This window comes from Callospermophilus lateralis, chromosome 7, assembly GCF_048772815.1.
Source record: "Callospermophilus lateralis isolate mCalLat2 chromosome 7, mCalLat2.hap1, whole genome shotgun sequence".
NCBI classification, from domain to species: Eukaryota; Metazoa; Chordata; class Mammalia; order Rodentia; family Sciuridae; genus Callospermophilus; species Callospermophilus lateralis.
In genome coordinates this window covers 95,300,481-95,324,698 of record NC_135311.1, presented here as the reverse complement: position 1 = coordinate 95,324,698, position 24,218 = coordinate 95,300,481, and the positions used below count along the sequence as shown (strand labels likewise).

Here is a 24,218-nt window from a genome sequence, read left to right as displayed (position 1 = left end):
CTACCTCTCTTCCCTATTTAGTGGTAGTCGTCTTCTCATGCTCTTCCTTCCTATCCCATTTTGAGTCACCCCCCTTATATCAGAGAAGACATTCGGCATTTGTTTTTTAGGGATTGGCTAACTTCACTTAGCATAATCTGCTCTAATGCCATCCATTTCCCTGCAAATGCCATGATCTTGTTATTTTTTTAGCTCAGCACAACATTTTTAACCTTTTCATAAAGTATGATTTTTATAGAGAAGCTTTTGAATCCCTCTTAATCTTTTAGAAATTTCCGAAAATCTTGATGCCAATTAGAAAGAGATCATTTTAGTGAACTCTTTTTTTTTTTTTTTAAAGCATTTTTAGTTTCATTTAGTTTCAGATGAGGGGGGGAACACTGATTTCTGATATTTTAATTTTAGCATGTTGCATCTTCATCAAAAGAGTTAAAAATTGATACCATGTAACAGTACCTAAACATTGAGATGAGAAAGAAAGGGCTGCCTGTTTTAAAGATGGAGACAGTCCAAGATTATGGGTAAGCTATCAAACAAGTCTGAAGTCTCTTGAGTCATCTCTTTACTACCATTAATTCTATGAACTATCCAGATCTGTCTTTGTATGAACTAGAGAAAGCCCATCCCCTCAGGAAGACACTGAATAAGGACACAGGTAAGGTAAAAGGTCTTTGATCAAAGGAAAAAGGACCCAGTATATCCTTTGGATATAGTACATCACAAAGCCAGAGGTCCATGAGTGGCACATGGAATAGATACTAACCACCATTCGTTGTCCCAGCCTGGTACCCTGTTCAGTGCACTTGCTGCAAAACCAAACATGGTTGGCTGTATTACTAGACCTTCTGAATCTTGGTCCTCTCATGTCTTCTCCATTCTAGCTGTTTTAGTCAGCTTTTTTGCTGCTGTGGCTGGCAGATCTGACTGGAACAATTTTAGGAGGAAAAGTTTATTTGAGGGCTCACAGTTTCAGAGGTCTTAGTCCATGGAAGGCTGGCTCCATTCCTCAGGGCTCCAGGTGAGGAAGGATATCATGGTGGAACGGTATGGTATGGCAGAGGGAAGCAGCTCACATGATGATCAGAAAGCAGAGATGAGAGTGAGTCTCCTCTCTCCAGATACAAAATATATACCCCATAGCCAAGCTCCCAGTGAACTACTTCCTCAGCCACACCACCTGCCTCCAGTTACCATTCAGTTAATCCCCTCAGGGATTAATTCAGTGATTAGGTTAAGGCTGTGACCCAACCATTTCTCCCTCAGACCTCTTGCATTGTCTCACATATGAGCTTTGAGGGGACAGTTCACATTCAAACCAGAACTCTAACCTAAGCATAAAGTAAAAAAAAAAAAGATCAGAAGAGATTCCTAGGCAATATGGATATGAATATGACAACACCTGTGTTCCCAGCTCATCTGCTCTTACTCAGAAAAGAACCCTTTCCTGACCATCTTAACTAGGAGTGGTCTTTTATAGCCCTTTCTTTTGCCGCTTCTGTTATTTCACTTTTACTTCCACAGCCTACCACAAGTCTCACTTTTCATGTGTAGTTTTTCATGATATTTATTGCTTCATGAGAATAGTATGTCTTTATTAATTTTTAATGCAGCATGTCTTCTGAATGCTTTGCACAGAGGATGCATTAGATAATGAAACAAATCAGTAAATAGATGAATATCAGGATATGTAAGATCATACAGAAGGCATGTGACTGTAGAGGATCCGGACATTGACTGGATTCTTCAGTCTCTTGAAATTTTTTTCTTCTTAAAATATTAATTTCGAATGCCCTTTCTAGAGTTGATTTTCAAGTTACTTGTACGAAGCTTTTTATAGTTGACAAAGCAAACGTAAGGCAAACTAACCTAGAGGTGTGGATTAATCAGAGTTTGTGGGGTGAGGCGGCAGTTTTCTGAGTGAGGTAAGACTTGTTCTTATGGTTAGTAGCAGACTAACCTATGATCTGAAAGGAGACTTAACTTCCTGCAAGTTGCAACAGATACATGAAGATACATTCAGTCCATGAGTGAAGAAACCTGGAAATAAGTTATTTTAGAGATCAAGCTTGTGTTTTTACATCTGGGAGTGGTCACTGCATGGTACCTGGACCTGGGCTCTTCTCTGACTCTTGCTGTCCTGAGCATGCCCTGCTTTCCCTACCTCACCTCAGTGCCAGGAGCACACTAGCTCCCCTCCCAGCCTGCCTTCCATCTACCAGGGAGGGAGCCAGAAAAGGGCAAGGGCAGCCTTCCTTCGTTTTAGGATGCTGCTGGAAAGTTGCACATAACTCTTTAGTTTATATGCCATTGTCAAGAGTTGAGTTCTATAATTAGCTACAAAGTCTATAACTAGGCTGAAAAATGTCATTTTCTATGGTGGAGACACATGCCTACTTTAAATTATATAGTTCTATTACTCCAGAAAAAAAGGTAGAATGGATATCAGAGAACAAATTAGCAATCTTTCCACTGGTGGTTTTTTAATATTCCGGGAAAGATAGAAAGAGGGCCATAAGCTAATGTAAGTTGAATGTTTCTTAGAAAGCAAGGTGTGCAGGCTTTCATTAACAGGCACTTATTTAGAGCTGTCATAGAGCCAGTGTAGTGTAAATGTAGAACCAGGAATAAAAGTAAAAGCAGAAGTGATTGACAGGGAGAGTGGAGAAGGTTTAGCACCCAGTGCCAAGGAATATCTATGGAACCTCCAGCACAGCTAAGCCAATGTGGGAGGGGTGATGCGTGGACCTTCCTAAGATGGAGGGCTTCATTTTCCCAAGGAGGACCAGAGACCTTGGGCCTGGTGCTCATCAGAGTGAGCCTACCACCCTCGCCCTTCTGCCCTATCACCTTATCATTTAGTATCTTCTTTTCTTTTTGATGCTGGCCCTAATCATCACTTCATGTTCACTTTATAGGTTTAAAATTTTTCAAATAAGAGTTGGGAGAAACCTATGATGTGAAAGGTGCACTTTTTTAAATTTATAGAATGAGACCAAAATATTCTTTTTCATATAATACCTCAAGCATTTTATTTCTGAAGTATAGAATAAAAAGTAGCATGCATCATCCCTTTTAAAACTTCATTTACTTGTTTGCTTGTAGTTAACTATTTAAAGGAGAAAAGAGTGAAAATTTTGACCTACATAATCTTTTGATTCTCTTGGTGCTATTTTTAAAGGTTTATGATTTTAATTGAGTGTTATTTGTTCTAATGTAATGATTTCTAGAAGGTAGTGCATATCTTATTATTGTTTATTGTAACTCACACTTAGGCATGTTAAAAGGCAATATAATATCTTATGTGTTCTTGGCTATTCTTAAGTTAACTGAAAACATGGTAGGTTGGCAGATTAAAGCAGAAGAGATTTCTTTGACATATGGAAAAGGTATTAAAATTCTGCCAAAATTGTAATTTGAAAAGAAAGGAAGGCAGCTTGTTCTCTTAATGGAATTTGTTAAAGCTAGAGGTAAAGTCAATAATTTATAAGTATCATGTACTCTACTACCTGCTTAAGTAGTATAAAATTGCCATAGGATATTAGAAGTTAATTTACAAAAAACAAAACACCGAACCCCTATGTTTCCATGTTTGAATAGGACTTTATATCTGTGCCTGAAGTATTAAAATATTCTTTGCTTTTTATTATTTCAACTACTATAAAATCTTAACGTTTTTGGAAATTAAAAATGTAGTAGTTTTAAGTTTTGATTAAATTTTATATATAATGATCAAGCTAAGAAAACATTTGGATAGCTTTGTAGGTAAGTCATTTATCCTGTTTTGCTGACAGTTTCAGGGGCTTTCTGTTATGTTGTCTAAGTGTCTTCGTGGTCTGGCCTCAGGATCTCTGCCAGACCCTCCAGAGCCTTCCATGCCTTCTTTGTTCCATGCACAGTGACAGGTCCTCCAACACGCCTCCTTCCTCCTGGCCTCACAGTCCTGGTATACAATTTTCTGCTGCTTAATACTGTTCATCTTTCATCTGTCTTAACTCAAACCCTGCTTCCTTTGTGTCCAGTTCAGACACTGATTCTTGTCCTGTACACTCTCCATGCTGCTCTCTCTTTATACCTTTAACCTTCCTTATCTGATCACTGCATCCTGTCTCTTCCACTAAGTGGTAGGCTTGGGGGCCAGGTCTCCATTGCCCATCAGCACCTAGCACCATGCCTACTACATAATGAGTGGCACTGAAAACTTGTTTGAGTGAATGAATGTGTGAGCCTTTTTTTTTTTTTTTTTTTTTTTTTTTGAGACCTGTGGCTTCCTACTGGAGAGCTAAGCAAAGCTCACTTTCACCTTACTGCTCCTGGTCAAGAAAGGTTCATGATTTTTACTCACCCTTTGTCTTTGGAATTAAAAATCCCATGTAGTATAGTCAAAAGAGCCTTTGTGAGTCGGGCCAGAAGAACTGGATTCCAGTTTCTGCACACCCACTTTATATCTGTATTCTGCCAGTCAAGCCTCTTGGAGTTTCTGGGCTTCAGTTCATTCATATTTATTAAACGTGGCAAATGCCTGCCTCGCATGTTGGAGTGAGGAGTAAATAAGGAAGGGACATGGAAGAGGACAGTGCCTAATACAAAACTTGTTCTTAAGAGAGATTATGTGCAGTCAAATACAGTAATGATTATCTTTACTTCTGCATCCATCTTGCAACTGTTTTCAATATCAGGAAGCCAATAGTTGCATAATCATTTAGTTGTTTTGTTTTTTTGTTCTTAGTACTGGGGATCGAACCCAGGGTGCCTCATACATGCTAGACAAGGATTCTACCACTAAGCTACAACCCCAGCCCTACATAATTATTTAGTGAACAAAATGATTCTCAAAGTTTAGTCCCTTCTCCCCCATAGGCAAGGCAAGCAGAGAAACCTTTTTTTATTTCTATTCTTTGATCCTGTGGAGGGAGATGGAATTCAGGAAGTGATCAGTTCAGCTGGCCAGGGTCAGAATAACCTAGTGACAGGAAGAGAAGGCAAGAAGTAGAGAGGGCATAGTGGCCCCTGGGTTGTAATTATCACGCTGAAAGCTCCCAGATGTGGGGAGTTCAGGGATTCTGCAAAGTCGAGAGGAAAGAGTAGGAAGTAGTAGGACCAGGTGTCTGTTACACTTCAAGTGCATTTCTGCATATATTTGTCTAACAAACCAAACACATAGTCATTTTGATTATTTTTACCCTATACGTGATGTCACCGAGGAAGATGGGGAGCAGCACATCACACCCCAGGCAGCCCAGGGTTTCCCAGCTGCAAGAGGCAGAAGGATGAACCCACATTAGCACTCCAGAGCCCACTGTCAGTCACTAGGTTTTACTGCCTGATCTAATTGTGGAGGCCATGCTTTGGCTGGTGTGTATACCAGGAGCATGGCAGGAGAGTTGAAGAAAGTGAGATAGGATGATCCAGGCTTCCTAGGAGCATCTACCTGGAAATTCATCCTGAAAATTGCTGTACCGGCTAGTAGACTTTGGGTGTCCTTTGTACTGGGTTGCCTAGATTTTAATCTGCTGTTCCTCCATGTCCTTGTTATTGAATGGGAGTCTGCTAGGTCCATGGAATTCTGTCAAAATTTAAGCAAAAAGCATTAAAAATATTCAGTTTCTCATCCTTAACTTCTTGAGGCTACAAAACACATATTAATTGGTTAATTAATTGGCTCACTGTGGCAAACACCCTTACTGGCCTTAGGGATACAAAGTGAGTAGAGCCCAGATCTGGTTCTTGGTGAGCCCTGTCCTCCTGGGAAGGCTAAGTCAGGGAGGAGGAGCCGTGAGAGAGGAAGGCTCAGGGCACCCTGTGAATAAGAGGACTCCTGGTCCTTCTGAGGGATGCTTCAAGGTTTCTGTGGGCCATTGAGATGGGGAGCAGCACATCACACACCGTCGCTAAGGCATGAAAAATAGAAGCTTTGACACAGTAGTGTGGCCACAGTGCATTGTGTAGGGGAGCGGCAGAAACTAGGGCTACAGAAGAAATATTTACTGAACATTTTTATACATCTTGTATGGAGCTAGAAGTGTTATGGGCTCATAAGTCTATTGAAAATATGTTTATTTTATTTTAATTAGTCTATGCTAAATTAGTGATCTTCCTTTTATTCCTAAAATCATAATTTTAAAAAACTTGCTTTTGATAGTTATAATGTAGTTTTACCAATTTAACCTTACATCGTCTCTAAGAAGGACAATTTGTCTGTGTGTGTGTGTGTGTGTGTGTGTGTGTGTGTGTGTGTGCTCAGGCTCATGTGTGCTTCTCAGGATTGAAACCAGGGTCTCACATATGCTGGGCAAGCACTCTACCACTGAGCTACACCCCAACCCCCTTAAATTGTCCTCTTAAAAGAGATGAACTTTTTATTTTCAGAAAGAAAGATATCTTTAACAAATATTCACACCTGCTCTTCATAGGATTAACTTGACAGGCATTAGAAAAAAGATAAGAAGAGTGCTATTTACAGTTTTGTTTTACCTCTCTAAAAAAAGAATGTTATTTATAATTTGTAAAAAGAGAAAGTTATTGATATTAAAATATTGATTCTGACCTTTCCTACCTAATGTTCTTGGGCAGTTCACTTGATCCATGCCAGCCTCAGTGTTGCTTATTTCTAGACGAGACTGTTGAAGTATTAAGTGAGATAATTTATTTGAAGGTAACTGTCACTCAAAAGGCAGTATCTGCTACCATTGTAAGTGTGAGTTCAGAATGGCCCCTGAGAGACTTGGGCTTAGCCTCAAATGCATGTTTCCTTGCCTACTTGCCTCCTGTGCTGGTCCTCTTGTCTATTTTGCTTGCTTTTTCCTATCAGGCCCATCCCCTCTCATTTATCATTCCTTTTATCTTGTGAGAAAAGCAGATATTCACTGAAGTGCAAGATCCTGTCCAGGTTCCAGCTGTCAGCTGCTTTCAGAGCCTTGGTCAATTTAAAGACAAGGTACAAATGAGAGCCGGCTGCCCTGATGCCTGAAATAATTTCTTTTCCTTGTTATCATCTCTACCGGTCCTGAAAAAGAGCCAAAAAGATACGAAAGCCCGAGGGGTAAAGTTCTGAACGATGCAGAAGCACCACCCCAGAGAGAAAACCAGTCTGCACTCCTCTGTGGGAACATGCGAATGATGTCACTGTCAGGTCGTTTTGACAGCCTTTGGCATCTTCTTTATCTCTTTATTAAAAGCATCCTCACTGTCAGCCTTTCAGAATCCTTTTTGCCTTCTCTTGTTAGGTTCTTCACGTGGGTACATGCTTCCTCTCATCCAGCAGCTTTTTCAAAGAACACAAACAGGACCTCTCTTCACTCAGTTGTCCTGTTGGAAAATGCGGATGTAGGTCACAGCATAACTTGAAGTGAATTTTCAGGGATTAACTTTTTTTTTAATAGATGCTGTCTTGTTTTATTTACTTTATTGTGGTAAAAAATCATAAAATTTGGCATTAAAATGGTTAAAACCATTTTTAAGTGTATAGTAGTGGTAAATCTGTTATTGCCTGTATTTTTGGTGTCATATTCATATTTATATCTGTTTGATATAAAACAGATCTCCAGAACTTTTTCATCTTCACCAACTGAAATTCTGTACCCATCATTAACTCCTTGTCTTTTCCAAGTTTTGTAACAACTCTTTTTCCCCATCCCTTCCTTGCCCATTGGCCTCTGGTAACCACCATTGTATTTCCTATTTCTATGACTTTGACTACTTAAGATACCTCATTTAGGGGGAATGGTATAGTATTTGGCTTTCTGTGATTGGTTTATTTCAGCATAACATCCTCAAGGTTCATTTATAGTGTAATATGTGACAGGATTTTCTTATTTTTAAAGGCTGCACAGTATTCCATTATCTGTACCATTTTGTATTTGTCCATTCATCCATTGGTGGGCACTTGGGTTGTGTCCACCTCTTGACTGCTGTGAATATGGACCCTGATTTGGATATATATTCAATATGAGATTGCTAGATCATATGGTAGTTTGATTTTTAATTTTTTTTGAGGAAGTGCTGTACTGTTTCCCACAGCAGTTGCCTCATTTTGCAATCCAGCCAACCATGCACAAGGATTCTCACCAATGCTTATATACTTTTTTTTTTTTTAAATAGCCATCCTAATGGGTATGAAATGATAATTCATTGTGGTTTTGGCATGTATTTCTCTAATCATAGTAACACTGAGCACCCTTTCATGCGCTTTTTTTTGTTGTTGTTGTTGTTTGTTTGTTTGTTTGGTTGGTTTTTGGTACCAGCGATCTATTCCAGAGGCGCTTAACCACTGAGCCACATACCCAGCCCTTTTTACGTTTCATTTTGAGAAAGGGTCCCACTAAGTTGCTTAGGACCTAAGATGCTGAGGCTGACTTTGATGGTATTCTTTTGTTTTGGCACCGGGTGGAGGGGGCAGGTACTGGGGATTGAACTCAGGGGCACTCAACTACTGAGCCACATCCCCAGCCCTTGAGGCTGGCTTTGAATTTTCCATCCTCCTACCTCAGCCTCCCAAGCTGCAAGGATTACAGGTGTTATACCCTCTATAACAATGTACATTATTCATTTTGATCTGTGCCAATTTGTTAGTTGAAAGTGATATCCTATTGATATTTTAATTTGTATTTTTTGATTAATATTAAGGTCAAACATTTTCCTGTTTCTAAACATTACCATCATTAACGAGAGACTGTACCACTTGTACCACCCCTTACTTTCAGGTTTTTCAAGGGCATCTAAACCTGATTTTAAACCAGTGATTCTCCAACTTCATCATGCATCAGCATCATTTTTAAAAAATATTTTTTAGTGTAGTTGGACACAATACCTTTATTTTATTTTTATGTGGTGCTGAGGATTGAACCCAGCGCCCTGCATGTGCTAGGCAAGCGCTCTACCGCTGAGCCACAACCCTACCCCTCCTTTCATGTGTTTGCTAGATACTTATATATATCATCTTGGAGCAATGTCTATTCAGGTCCTTTGCACGTTTTGAGTATTTGATTTTTTGTTGTTGAATGGCAAAATTACTCTGTTGATTATATTCTTTGATAAATGAAAGTGTTCTATTTTGATAGTATCAGTCCCATTTGTCTATTTATTGCTTTTATTGCCTGTACTTTTGGTGTCATATTAAAAAAAATCATTGCCAAATCCCATGTCACCAAGCCTTCCCCCAGTGTTTTCTTCTTGAAATGTCATAAAAATGTATAATACACTGTTTACTTATTTGACTCTGTTTTAGAATAGTTTCAGGGTCGTAGCAAAATTGAGCCAAAAAAAAAAAAAAATACATAGAATTCCCATTGTCCTTTTCCTACATTTTCTCCCCCACTATCAACATCCTGTGTCAGAGTATGTTCATTCCAGTCAGTGAACCTGCATTGATATATGATTATTACCCAGAGTCTGTCATTTATGTTAGAACCACTGTTAGTGTTGTACATTCTATAGGTTTTGACAAATATGTAATGACCTGTAAAAACCATTATAGTATCATGCAGAATACTTTCACCACTCTAAAAATCATCAATGTTCTGCCTATTTTCCTCTCCCGTGCTCCCTGTGAAGGGGCTTTTTTTTTTTTTTTTTGGTGGGGAGTAGTACTGGCAATCATTCCAGGGTCTTGGAAACACTATGTAAGCTCTCCCCATTCCTTCTGAAACAGGCTTTCACTGAGTTGCCCAAATTTGTGATCCTCCTGCCTTAGCCTCTACGGTAGCTAGGATTACAGGCATGTGCCACCATCCCTGGCTATTTTTTTCTTTTTTTCTTTTTATGTGTTTACTTTTGGTGGTTTGAGGACTTGAACCCATGGCCTCTAAGCAGTTAATTTTTAATCAAGAAAATTTGTACCGTGCAGATAATACCACTATCAAATCACTTGATACCCAAATTGCAGAACTGTAAGTTACCTCTAAGTTTTTTGGTCACCTGGTTTAATAGTTATTGAAGTAGAAATTTAATCATGATTATGTTCCCTTTCTTATAATCAATCTTTGTGAACAAAAGCTTCAAAACCACAAAACTTTAAGAAATTGCCAGTTTCTTTGCATCCTTTTTGAGCCTGACAGGTAAGATTCTTTTACATGTGTTCTTTGCTTTTATTTTTTATAAATTTTGTGAGATAGTTAAAAAGTTGGATTCAAGTGAGTGATTTGCCCAGGATTTCTTGTCTAGAAAGTAGAGTCTAGAATCTTAATCCCAGATCTGCTGTCTTTCTAGTGCACCACGTTGCTTCTTCTTTTGGCCAAAGAAATATGTGAAAATGGAAATAGTATTTGCTATGGTGAATGAGATCTTGCTAGTGACTGGTTTCTTGCCTAAGCTTTGTCTGTTTGTCTATTTATTTCTGCAGTAATACAGTTGAACCCAGGGCCTAGTACGTGCTAAGCAAGCATTTTACCACTGAGCTACACCCCCAGCCCTCTGTTCATCATTGAATCTGACATGATGTGGGGTGAAATTGTTCAACAGAAGTACTTGTTGCTATTTAAAATTATTTGAACATATGAATTACGTTTAGGTCTTCTAACAAATGATTTTTTTTTGCCATAAAACTGTTTTCAAAAGTCTCATAGGATATTTTCTTGCCATTGTTTGAAAATTAAATATTGAAATAATACTGTGTGCTGTGCAACTGTGGGCTTATTACTTAAACCCTCATAGCCCATTTCCTCATGTGTAAGATAAAGACAATAATAGCAATAATTTTAACACATGCTGTGTAATTAAAGCTGGTTTACATGGTACTTTGGGGAATGAAGTATCAGAGATAAAGAAGGAGAGTTGTGGCCTGTGAGGGAACAACCTTCATGGCACACAACTGTGGGTGCTGGGCTTTAAGTAAAACACTTCACCTTCTTTAATTCTATGTGCTCAAGCTCCATAGGCTGGAAAAATGATTGTTTTAGATTTTAAAGATGCAAATGTGAAGTTAAATAATTTTCAGGTCAACAGGTACAATAATATGGAACCAATGAAATTTGGGAACCATTCTTTTTTTATATCCACATGCCTTTTGATGAAGATCTTTGACTCTAAAGCTTCTGTACCTTTTTTCCATTTGACTCTGGTTCAACATATCTAAAACATAGTATTTCTAATAATAAGAAAACATCCAAATTACCCAGAAAAGACATCCTTGTCAGGTTAATCTCAGAGTGTTTTTTAAATAATTTCATTATTAGGGAAAATAAAAATATTAATTGAAAAAACAGGTTTTTACTCAGTGTGATCTTGTTGTTGTAGTTTTGCAGTACTGCGGATCAAACTCAGGGCCTCACATAGGATGGGCCAGTGTGCTACCTGCCCATCCCCAATTAGAAATTTTGATTCAACCTGGAAAACCTGTTTCTTAATAGTGAAGAAAACCTGTTTTTTGATAGTGAAGAATTTTGAAGTTTGTGTTTGTTTAGCTTATTTATATATTTTGTTGTATCTGCTTGGAGCCAGGAACTCTTCCTACATTAGCAAACGTAGTTTGTTCTCTCATGAAGCTAAAAGATAGTGAGGAACATGAGCAATAAACAACTAAACACAGCTCAACAAATTATTGCCCAATCTCAACTGGAGTTCTACTTCCTTTTTCTCTGAACCTTACTCTGATGGTTATTAGAAGTAATACCTATGTTCAGAGCCCTGGGCAATCAGCCTGAGAGCTTTCCAAACTGGTATATGGTTGGCTCTCATAATATCTGTCACTATGGGTTCAGGTCACCGTTCAGTTACAATCCCTTTTCTACATTTTCTATAACCCCTTTTCTATATTCTTCTGTAGTTTCCTTTAACTATTTGAAATCATTTTTTCTCTTCTACAAAATATAATTAAACACCTAAAGCTGTCAGTGCCACAGCTGATTACTATGATGTGGTGCCAGTTTGAAGCTTTGTTGAACATTTTTGCATGGCTGGGTAGTGATCAATGAGCAAAACCTGTCCACACCTTCATTTCTACCATGCTGCAACCACAGTCAGCTTGCCGCTCAATACTGGAGTCATGATTAAAGGACCACATTCTGTGTTCTCCTGCTACTTAAAATGTACAACAAAAATTACTGTGTTCTCCTGCTACTTAAAATTACATTTGGCTTTTCTGAATGCTGTTTCAAAATTAAAATATTTTTATTGGTTTTTCTCAAGACTTGTTAAAAATTCTGAGATAATAACCAGACCTTTTTCACTCCTTGTTTTCAGGCATCTCTAAGGGTCATAAAGGCATCCTGAGCTGCCATAGGGACTTGCCTTCAGTTTTTTGACAAGTCTTTGTTCCTATTTTGGTTTTTATTTGTTTGTTTGTTTGTTTGTGGTGCTGGGTACAAACCCAGAGCTTCAAGCATGCTAGGGAAAATTTTCTACCCCTGATCTACACCCTTATCCTGACAGTATTCTTTAGTATGCTTATGAAGTACACAGAGGTCTGTTTTAGAAAAGGTGTTTTAGTCAGCTTTTTCACTGCTGCAACTGAAGGGCCTAACTGGCACAATTGTGGAGGAGAAAGGTTCATTTAAGGGCTCACAGTTTCAGATGTCGTAGTCGATAGAAAACCGGCTTCATTCCCTAGGGCTCAAGGGAGGCAGAACATCATGGCAGAACATCCAACCTGGAAATTGCAAAATGAATGAGGCAAAGTTCGGACTTCGTTTTGTTCCCCTAGCAGGTGCAAATACAACATGCATATTTATCTTTCTTTTGCTGAAGGTGATAGCATGTGGATCTGAACCCCAATTATGAACTTAAAGTTGAGGCTCACCTCCCCTGGCCTGTTTTCATCACTGTAAGAAGGGATGGTTGTATCTCATAGGATTGTCGAGGAATTTTCTTTTCTTTTCTTTAGTTAAGAAAAATTTCTAACATTTGCAAACATGAAAAGTCAATGAATTCACACATATTATTATTCCTCCAGGTTAAATAATTGCCAAGATTTTACTATGTTTGTTTAATCCATGTCTTATTTTTCCTTTTTTTTCTCTTCCCAGACATTTTGTCATTCTATCCACATATATGCATCACTTAAAAACACAACTATAATACCATTAATATGCTCAGCACAATATTACTTTTTTTCCTAATATATAATTCATAACAAAATTTCTTTATTACCTCAAAATACAGTAGATATGTTCAAATCTGAACTCAGACCAGGTTTTAATATTACATTATTTTCTAGCTATTTTTTAAAAATAAAGTCATTGAAATATATATGAGCAAAACTGTGTACTATAGTTTGCTGAATTTTCACAAAGAACATTAACCACCATCCAGGTCATTAAATGGAATACTGTTAGCACCTAAATACTGTTAATCACTTTGTGCCTCATCTGATTCGTTATTTCTTCCCTGTTTCCCAAAGGTCATCACTATCTGGACTTCTAAAACCATAGTTTAGTTTTGCCTGGTTTTGAGCTCCACAAAAATCATGTGGCAGTGCACACTCTTCTGTATTGGTTTCTTTAGGTCAATAGTGTATTTCTAACATTTACCCATGTCGTTAACTGTGGAAGTAGTTTGTTTTCATTGTTATATGATGCCCATTGTATGAATATGCAATAGTTTGTTTCTCCTTTCTATTCTAAATGGATATCTTGAAGATTATCTTTTATAATTAGGATTATTACTAAGAGGTCAAAATAATGTCTAACAGAGGAAGTTCACTTTATTACCATTAAGATAATGTGCCTCGTGTTAAAGATTGCTCATTGGTTTGAATGTTGGTTCATTTAATGAGAAAAGTTTAAATTTGTTATTGATTTTCTTTTTCATTTTTATATCTAATATGGATTGAAATTTTTATTTTTTAATTATTTTTTATTTGGTTTATTTAGTTATACATGACAGTAGAATGCATTTTTGTACTTTGATATATCATACATAGATGGGATATAATTTCTCTGGATTGAATTTTTATGAGAGAGAAAGGAAGGAAATGATTTAACATCTTTGTGATTGTCTGAGATTCTCACATGATAATTTTTGTTTAATTCCATCCCTGATTCTCATGTAAGGTAGTGGGTTCCAGAGCCAAATTTTCTGGGGTGAGCCCAGCTTCCCCACTCACCCCCACCACTGCACTGCTTGTGTTACTGTGTGCCCCCCCACCACTGCACTGCTTGTGTTACTGTGTGCCATACCTGACCTCTCTGTGCTGTGGTTTCCTCATCTTTAAAATTGGGGATAATAATACTACCTAATAGTTTTCATGAAGATTAAGTGAGTTAAGCTATGAAAGCATTTAGAAAAATGTCTAACAGGTAAGAATTATATAAAAGTTAGACATTATTATACTTTATTTTAGTTCCATGATTTTATTTTAATTGTTAATCTCTCTGTCAGTTCATGATATTATCAAGTTTGTATACTGACAAAAATAACTACTAGAGGGAAAAGTTTGCTGTGTTGTAATATCAAATGTAGCTTCATTATTTTTTCTATTTGATCTGAATATTCACTTAAGATTTGTTCCTTCCTATTTGAGTTCATATGTTCTTTCCTCTGATTTGCTATGGTTTTGCTTCACCTATTTTTACTTCTCAAATTTGCATGTACTGTCAGAGAATTAAAAGTTGGTTAATGCATAAGAAAAATTAGTTTGAGATGTTTGTCATACCTGATTTTTTATGTGGCATCATCGTACCCACTGTATAGGAAAAATGGTTCAAAATATTTTCTCTGTACCATATTTTTCTTGTTATTTGGAAATAGACCGAGTAACTAAATGCTTCTGAAATTGTACTGAGTCATTATTCCAGTGTGTTGAGCATTTGCTATTAAAATACTGGGCAATGACTTGAATTAAGCTTCTTTCTTGGGAGAAAGGCTCTGTTACTTAGCAACACATAATATCCTATGATGGGAGGAAACACTCTGAGACTTACTGGAGAAATCTTATTGGCTTTCTCCAACAAGGGAAAGGCACTGATGCTTTGATAGAGAATTATGAGCAACTTGGGATTCCTTTCTTCAGATAACATTGTCACGAGACTAGAAAATCCATGTTTAAAACAAGCATATCTTCAAAGGATTCAAAAGAGAAGAATGGTCAAAAGTCTCTATTTATTCTAGTCCACTGTTCATTCTCTTTTCTGTCCATTTATTCTAGTCCACTGTTCATTCAGGGATACCTGATGTAGAAAGAAGTAGGTTGCTTATCTCCTTCTCTCAGATTTTCAAGTTTTTTTTTTTTTTTTAAAGAAATGGGAGGCTGATGGGGTTATTTGAAATATTAACTACTGCCATTTGACTTGCACACTGTAGAAGTGTAGGGGAAATTAAATGTCTTTGCTTTCCATCTTAGGTTCATGTCTGAGGCTCTATAATAGAAGACAGGTTAAAAAGAGAAAAACACAATTTAATACATGTTTGATGCGACATGGGAGTCTTCATAAGGAAATAAAGTCCCAAAGGAAGAAGAAACTTGTGTATTGTTTATGATAGGTTAGATGTAGAAATGCCCAAGTGTGATGGACAGAAGGGTCAGGATCTAATGATAATAACCTAGGGGTCATTTGGCAGGCCTGTTTGTTCAGATCCTTTTCTGTGTCTCTTGAAAGAAAGATGTTCCTCCCACTATGTGAGAATCTTATAACATGCTATAGGGGAAGATCAGAAAAATCTTTTCTGGATTTTAAGGCCTATTTCAGGGAAGAAGAGAAGGAGGTAAGAGTGACCTCCTGCTTCTGCTGTTTCTCAGTTGCTAAGGTGCCATCTTTGGGTGTAGAGTGTTGTGAAGCCCATGGAAAGTCCACAGAAGTCATTGTAAAGAATGGCTATTAGAAATGTTTCCCAGGAAAACAAAAACAGCTGTGGTAAAACTCTGAATCATTATAACACTTTTAATATTTTGTTGCTAAAAACTAGTATTTATATATTTATAGATGGACATGTGTGGTGTTTGCATGTGTTTTTGTATATGGAAAACAAAATATAGGTCCTTTGGATTTTTTTGTTTGTTTCTTAATTCTAGGGGAAAATCCTATTGGGTTTAAGTAAAAGAATACTCTTTATCCCTTGTGTAGGTCCACTTTTGTCATGTGACCAAAATACCCAACAGGAACAATTTAAAGGAGGAAAAGTTTAATTTGGGGCTCACAAGTTTCAGAGATGTCATCCATAGTGGGCTGATTCCATTGCTCTGGGCCTGAACTGTGCAAGAGCATCATGGTGGAAGGCATGCAGAGGAAAGCTACTCAGTTCACAGCTGTTGTGACCCAGAGCACAAGGAGCTGGGGATGAGATATATAATTCCCAATGGCATGCCCCCAGTGACCTGTTTCCTCCAGCCACACCCCACCTGCCTACAGTTACTACCGGTATGGTAGTCCTTTCAAACCAGTAATTCATCAAATGAATAATCAATCCACTGATTAGGTTCCAGCTCTCGTCATCAAATCATTTCACCTCCGAATGTTCCTTCATTGTCTGTCTCATAAGCTGACAGGGGCGGGGAGGCACCTCATATCCAAACCAGAACACCCCACCTCTTTAAAATAGTCTTAATTAATTTTAAGAAAACTATTCTTCATACATTTTCTTCCCTCCCCACCCCATTGGTTGCCATGGAAACGATGGCCTGCAGCCCCTAGAGCAAAGGCCCTGTAGTGTGGGATTCCCTATGGCGGAGCCCCACCCTGATGCTGCAGAGCAGTCTATGCTGACTCAGCAGAGCACAGGCGCAGTGCTGCTGCTTTTCTCTCTTCAGTTTTTGAATCAAAAAATAAACTGATGGGTAGTCTCTTAATTTTTCAAAAATGAGAATCGGAGTCTGTTTTTCACACACATACTAACTTTATTTTTCTTTTCCCCTTTGAAATTCTAGTCAGCCTTTTGTTATACCTACCAAAGAGAAGCAACTGTGATGAAAATAACAGGAAACCCTTTAGATTTGGGAAGCTGGGAAGGAGGAGAGAGAATGACAGGTTTTACAGTACTGTCCTGTACAGGCAAAACAAACCTCTTGTTAATCCTGAGTCATGATTATGGAGACTGAGAGAACCTCCAGATGGGATTAGTTTTGTGGAAGGCACATTTATAGGCTGTCTTAAATTTGAACTTTATAGTTGACTGTCATGGTCTCTGGAGAAAAAAAAAAAATTGGTTCATTGAATGAGAATTATTCTATAGTTACAAAGATGGTGACCCACAAGAATCACCTGAACACTTTGTCACAAAGAGACTCACTGGCTCAGAATCCCAGCTATCTGGAACAGCCATGATTTCTATCTTACAAGCTCCAGGGGTGATAAATTGTGTGTGTGTTGTGGTGTCACAAGGTTCATGACTGAGACCCCTATAACTGAAGACATAAGAGAAAAGTGTAACAAATTTACTTAAGCAACATTTTATGTGACACAAGAGCCTACAGATATGAAGACCTGGAGGTTGAAGGTGTAGTTCTTCGGAAAGCATGTGCTTACTTAGCACACCTGAAGCCCTGGGTTCAACTCCTAGCACCAAAAACATTAAAAAGGAAAAAAGAAATGAAATGAAATGAATGCCCAAAGACTCAAGGAAAAACTGTATTTTTATGGACTGTAATGCAGAAATATGGTAGACCAAAGCATATGATCTGATGGTACTTCACTGAGAGAAACTTGGCACAGTCTGTTGGTTCAGATTTTTAAGGGCTTCCTGTTCACTTGTTCCCTGAAGATAAAGGGCAAGACACCTGCCACAGGAAGGTATTCAGGGAGGAGGGGAGAGTTTCCTTCCTTTTATGGCCTGCTTTAGAGAGGAATTCTAGTTTCTGTGACCCACAACCCACATCTGGAGAGAGTGGATAAGAGAAGGTCAGAAGAGACCTTCCTGCTTCTGAGATTTCAGTCTCTTCAGCATAATTATCAGTAGGTCAAAGGGCCATATTTGGAGTCTTCTGAGCCTTCAGGGTAGCCATTCTTGCAATAAGTCTAGGCCTGACAAATAATCTATGGGAATTAGACCCTGTACCATGGCTTCAGATCCCTTAAGAGAACCTCTTAGCATTCAAGATTTACTGGTCTAAGAGAAAGCTGTGGAATTCAGCACACTTGACTTGACCTTGGCTGGATCACCTCAACTTACTGAGCATCAGTTATCTCATCTGCAAAGTGGAGGCATTTGCAGAGGTGTGAGAAGATTTGACAACATAGTGAGCTGAGACTAGCTGTGTAAGGAGGTATTATGGTACAATAAGGGTCATTAAACATAGCTTCTTAAACTGAAGAAAAAAATTGAAGTCTTTTTTTTTTTTTCCTTTAAAATGTTATTGGAGCCAGTTATGGTGGCACACATCTATAATCCTAGTGGCTTGGGAGGCTGAGGAAGGAAGTTCACAAGTTCAAAGCCAGCCTCAACAAAAGCAACTCAGTGAGAACCCTGTCTCTAAATAAAATACAGAATAGGGCTGGGGATATGGCTTATTGGTGTAGTGCCCCTAAGTTCAATCCCAGGTACCAAAAAATAGATGTTATTGGATTATGTGTATTGTATCAAAATGCATTCTATTGTCATCTATAACTGATTAGAACAAATAAAAAATCCTTTAAAAAATGTTATTGTAGGGGCTGGGCATGGTGGTGCATGCCTGTAATCCCAGCAGCTCAGGAGGCTGAGGAAGGAGGATCACAAGTTCAAAGCTAGCCTCAGCAATTTAGCAAGGCCCTAAGAAACTTAATGAGACCCTATTTCAAAATAAAAAATAAAAAGGGCTGGGGATATGGTTCAGTGGTTAAGCCCCCCTCTGGCTTCAATCCGTGGTTACCCCCCTATGCCCCCCTCCAAAAAAAGTGTTATTGGAGGCGATGAGGGTGTAATTCAGATAGGCCCAGTAGGCCTGAGGTCTTTAGGATCCATCCCCAGCACCACACACACACACATAAAAATGTGACATGATTTGATGGAAAAAGAATTGAGCTACGTACTAGGAGACTTATTTTCTGGCTATCAATTGCCTGTATAACCTTATAAGAGATCTTCATTCTTCAGTCATTTCTTTATCTATAAAGTAGAATTCATAAGTAGGTGTGGAGCTGTAAGAGATTGTAACATTACATGATGTCTTAGTTCGTTTTGCCTGAATTAAAAGTCTCTGATTTCATGAGATCAGGAAAATATAGCAATCAATTTGAGGAATGGAATTTATTTTAAACCTATTCCAGCTATGAGTCTAAATAAAATAATAGGATAGCCCAAATTCTGAGGCCTGAAAACATTAATAATATAAATTCAACTGAAGCATGTGTTACAGAGCATGTGGTATTTGTACTGTCTTATTGTTCTTTGTGCTTTATGTTTCACTGAAAAATGAGAAATTGTAAGCCTTATTTGCGTTTTGAGTCTCTTCAGTTCAAGAGTCTATTTTAGTGTATTTATTTGTTTATTTTCAGAGGTTGCTGGGGATTGAAAACCTAGGGCCTTGCACATTCTAAGCATTTCTTTTACCACTGAGCTGTATGCTCCAGCCCCTAATAGATTTTTAAAGAAAATGTACACATAGTAATTTGTTTTCTAATAGCACTAATGGGCTTTATTAACTGTGAAATCTAGAGAAGAAATTTCTTCTACCTTTAATTGAAGGAATGCATTGTCTTTGGGAAAAATATATGTATTTTGTGATTCTAGGTCTCAAATAGGTTTTCTGTTATAATGGAGGGAGTTGGAATAGCATGACATAGCAATGAATGGGCATCATTTATTTATTTATGCTTTCAACAGTTTTAGACTGAACTTGATGTGTGCCAGGCACTGTTGTAGATGCACAAGACAGCTGTGAGGTAGACCCTCATGGAGTTTACGTTCAAGGAGAGAAAAGTAGAAGGAAGTAAAAAATCTAGAAAGATACTTTCAGATAATAATGTGAAAACAAATGCAAAGAACTGGGTTTGCATCATTATTGTATCAATGACTATGTAGGGACTTTTGGCAAGTGATTCAGCATCAGCCTTACGTCCCACATCTGGAATGCAGATTGGATTGATCTTACCTGGTAAGATGGTTTTTAAAGGAAAGAAAATTAATTGAAAGATATTGGCATAGTTTCTGCAACTTAGCCAGTCCTCCATATATTGTTAGTAAAATTTCATAACTATGCAAATATGCTCATCTTTAATGTTCCAGGGCTGCTTTTTTTTTTTTTTCTGAGTTTCTATTCATTTAGCTTACCTCATTTCCTACAGAAGATGAGGGGAAAAAACCAATAAAATGAAGTTAAGGAAAACCAAACAACTCATTTGTTAGCATTTAGGAAACTGACACTGGAACAAGCCAGATGCAGAATTGTGGAAATGTTAATGAGGCTTTGGCATTGTGCAGCACAAGATATAGCTGACCAACAGATTGCAATTTGGCCACAGTATCTAATATTCAGGCAGTTTGCAGACATCAGTTGGTTTTCCTGATGATTCACTGAAATGGATGGGTGTCTTCAACTACTGGCATTTTTCTTGTTGCTCTCATCTCTACGAATTAGAGTTAGTCCTATGTACACTTGTCCCTGCTGATAGATTTTGAGGCCCTAGAAAACAAATTTAGTTATTAGTCCCTGTTTTTCACAAGCCTGCCATGAATTTGAATTCAGCAAATAATCGTTCATTGAATAAATGGGATCGTAATAGTGTCATTAAAAACATTGACCAGAAAAATAAAGCTGGTGGTTTCAAAGTGAGGATAAATCTCTAACTCTATCCCTTGAAGAGATATAAATAGAGGTACCAAGTTTTTGAGGGTATTTTAATGACAGGCTTCCCCCGACCCCAGTTATGGTAAAGTACACATTTAAAAATTTTCATTTTAACTGTATCTTTCAGTGCTGTTGAGTTCATTCACATGGTGCAACCACCCCTGCCATCCAGCCCCAGACCTTTTTCATCTTCCCTAACTGAGCTACTGAAAGAGTTTTGATTCCACACTTGACTATCACATGGTTTTAAAGCTGCCTTTCTGGCTTACTTCCCTTGGGACAGCACTCAATCCGGTGGTGTTTCTTTGCACTTTTTGCAGAAGTGTGGGGGACTCCTCAGCATGTGTCACTCAGAGAAGAGAACCTATGGGAGAATGGAGCTCACCCCTTCCTCCTGCTTCCCAAGGGGCTGCGTGGCTTTTTTCAAATCAACATGGAGAAACCTTCACTCACTTTCATAAGTCTCAATTTTCCACCAGATAGACAAATTTAAGAAGAAGAGGGGGCTTTGTCATCGACTTAGGATGTTTAAAACCTTGACATAACTGAAGCATAGACACTAAATCATCACTCCCAGCCACCGTGCATATCTTTCTGCCTCCTCTAAGTCTTAATAATCCAGTTTTCATGTTTGCCAGTCTGACTTGTCTCATTTTAATATCTCATTTACTTACTGTCTCACTTAATATTTTGATATTTCATTTTAATTTGCACTTCTGAACTTACTAATAAATCTGGGCATTTCTTCACATATCTATGAAACTTTTGAGTATGAATGCTTTGGGCCAGATTTCTGATGAGTTTGCAACTTTTTAAGCTTTATCTGTAGAACTTCCCTGCATATTAATTTTGTTGGTTTAAATTACTGAAAGTATCTTGCTGTGTTTTATTTCTTATTTGTAAATTTAAATGCAAAAAGTACCTTTCTATACTGTTTTGTGAAAAGTTTCATTTTGAATCTTAAATAAGAGTAGGTAATCCAATGGTTTTCTGCATTTGCATTTGTTGGTATAATCTTTGAACTTTCTCCTTTAGTTTACTAATATGGTAATTTTTCTTGAAAAAGTGTCCCAATTTTTTAACTCTTTGCATTCCTGGGATACCATTCTTCACGTAATGTTCCAAAGTTAGATTACAAAAAAATTGATAATTGCTATTATGATTAATAGATTCTCTTTGCTGTTTTCTTTCTTCTTTTTTCTTTGTAATTCCTCTGTTGTTCTTTTTCCAACTTCTTGGGTATAATGCTGAACTTATCATTTCTTACATTTTTCTTGTTTTGTGATGAATAATTCAAAATTGTGAATAGCCTTCTGAGTTGTGTATTGTCTCTCTCAAAGGTTTGATATCTAGAATTAATTTTTTTTTCAATTGTGACTACTGTATTTCTCAATTTCCTTCTTATATCTTGGACTTTTTACTAATATTAATTTATTTCTAAACATCTTTTTTATTACTAACTTGTAGTGTTTGGGTTTTATTGTTCCATATTCCAAGAACAGAAATCTGTCTGATACTGATTCTTTGAGAGTTACTGAAATTTCTTTTATGGCCAAATAACACAGTCCATTTCTATAATTGTTCTTTGTGTGATTTCCCAAAATGCATTTTGTGTGTCTAAATTGTAGAATTCTTTTATCTGTTATCTTGAGCTTATTGTCTTATTAAAGTCTTCAGTATCTTTCTTAGAAAAATTTGCTACCTTATTATTTTCCAAAAGGGGTGTGTTAAAATGCTTGTCTTGTGGTCTTTTCTTAGCTTTGATATTATTTCTTAACCAATTTGCCCTTTAAGTTCAATAAACAAAGCAGCCAAGTGTAAGTGCTCTGGGGAAATGGTCTTTAATCAAACCTCTTCTCAAGGCCCCATCTCTACCCCAAAGCACCTGTGCAGAACCCCTAAACTGCAGTATTATTGCTGGAAACAATCTATCGATTAACCTTTTTACCTTTCAATCTTATTTCTTATCACCCACCACTAACCCAAAGAGATTCCAATTTGTAGCCCACCAGAGCCGCCTCATTCCCTCCTCACTCCACCTGCTCATGTGCTTTTTCTCTTGTCATCTCACCCCCAGGAGTCTTCTCGTGATCAAATTCTGACTCTTCCAAGAAATCTTTTTAAGCCATATTAGTCTTTGAATTCTAAAAGCAATTATCACTACCACAATTGATGTAGTATTTATTCACTAACTTCATTCACTAATAAATTAATTTTTCTCGGTGCCCAGGAATTGTGGTAGTCAGATCTTTTATTTAAGTACTTGAAGTTGTTTAATATCTGTTGTGTTATTGGCGCTGTGCAAAGATCTTGAGGATAATGTAGATCTTTGTTTGCTAAAGTTCCCACCTAGCATCTTGTTCTTGGTAGCTGAAAAATAAAAATGTGTTGGGGTAATTTACCTCACTGTGAATTCAACTTAATGTTTTTCCTATGTAGAGGGCAGTTTTATGTCATTACAAGTCCTTTGTTTTACTGTATTTTGCTACATGTTTCTTATTAACAAGCTGTCCTTGCAAGTTCTTTAAGATTCTCTTCAAAATCCTTCTAAAGCAGACAGATATAATCTCTATCTTAAATAAGCAGCCTCTTATGCTAGTTCTTGTAAAATAAATCTATGCATAGAAATGTTTTTATAGATTTAAGTTTATCTACTTGCTTATAAAACCGTGTTTGTTAAGGTTGATAAAGTGATACAATGGAGGAGGCTGTCTTCTTTCTCCTCTACCTTAAGACTAATTATTTGATTTAAGCTTTTAATTAGCAAGGTCCCCTCCTAAAGAGGGTCACCATAATATAAGTGAAGCATTAGACTGTACATGGAAAGTTCCAGGAAGGTTGGAATCTAGCAATTTGTTATGCAGCAGATGAGACTGTGGCTGCAAACCTCAGTATTCACGTAGTCTCTAGGTCCCGGGGACACACCCAATCTGAGCCGTGTAGCATGGGCCGCAAGACCTGCCTTAAGCAGGTTCTGTAGTGTGGCTGTTGCACTGAACCAGCACAAGTGAGATGTAGCAGGCCAAATCCTAAAATGTAGGTTAGACCATAAAGGAGAAAGAGGTAGCAGGGTAAGACACGAGATGAGAAAAAGGAACACTTGCCAACTATGGACAGTTAAGTCCTTCAGCATGTACTTTATTTAATTTTCCCCAACATCCAGAAAACGAGTATTATATGCCCATTTTAGAGTCAGAGAAGATAAAACATTGTATAGATTTGTGGATACTGAGTAAGTGTGAGATTTGTGGATTGCGTTTAGATTCAACAGCAAAACCAATATCCCTAATTCCCTTGTTTTTGTTCACCTAACCCAATGTTATTTTGTACCCTTTGTATAAAGAATATATGTATTTTTTATTTTTATTGTTTTGTCATGATATATAATAGTGGGATTCATTATACCAAGAATATATTTTAGAGTAAATATGTTTTCAGTGTATTTTAGAATAAATTGTTGACTTTCTTTCCTGCTGGACCATGAATGCATGAAGTAGAAGCCATGACTGAGGAAGCATTGTGTCTTCAAGACCCAACATTTTACTTTCTTGCTCAGAAAATAGCCTTTGTTTCCCCCTTTTGGAGGCAA

The 24,218-nt window shown here is 37.5% G+C and overlaps 1 protein-coding gene across 3 annotated transcripts in view; it reads left to right on the top strand.

The window, feature by feature from the left end:
- The window catches only part of Patj (PATJ crumbs cell polarity complex component), a 345,826-nt gene that overhangs the window by 169,720 nt on the left and 151,888 nt on the right, over window positions 1–24,218 (top strand). The gene's annotated exons all lie outside the window — the stretch shown is intronic.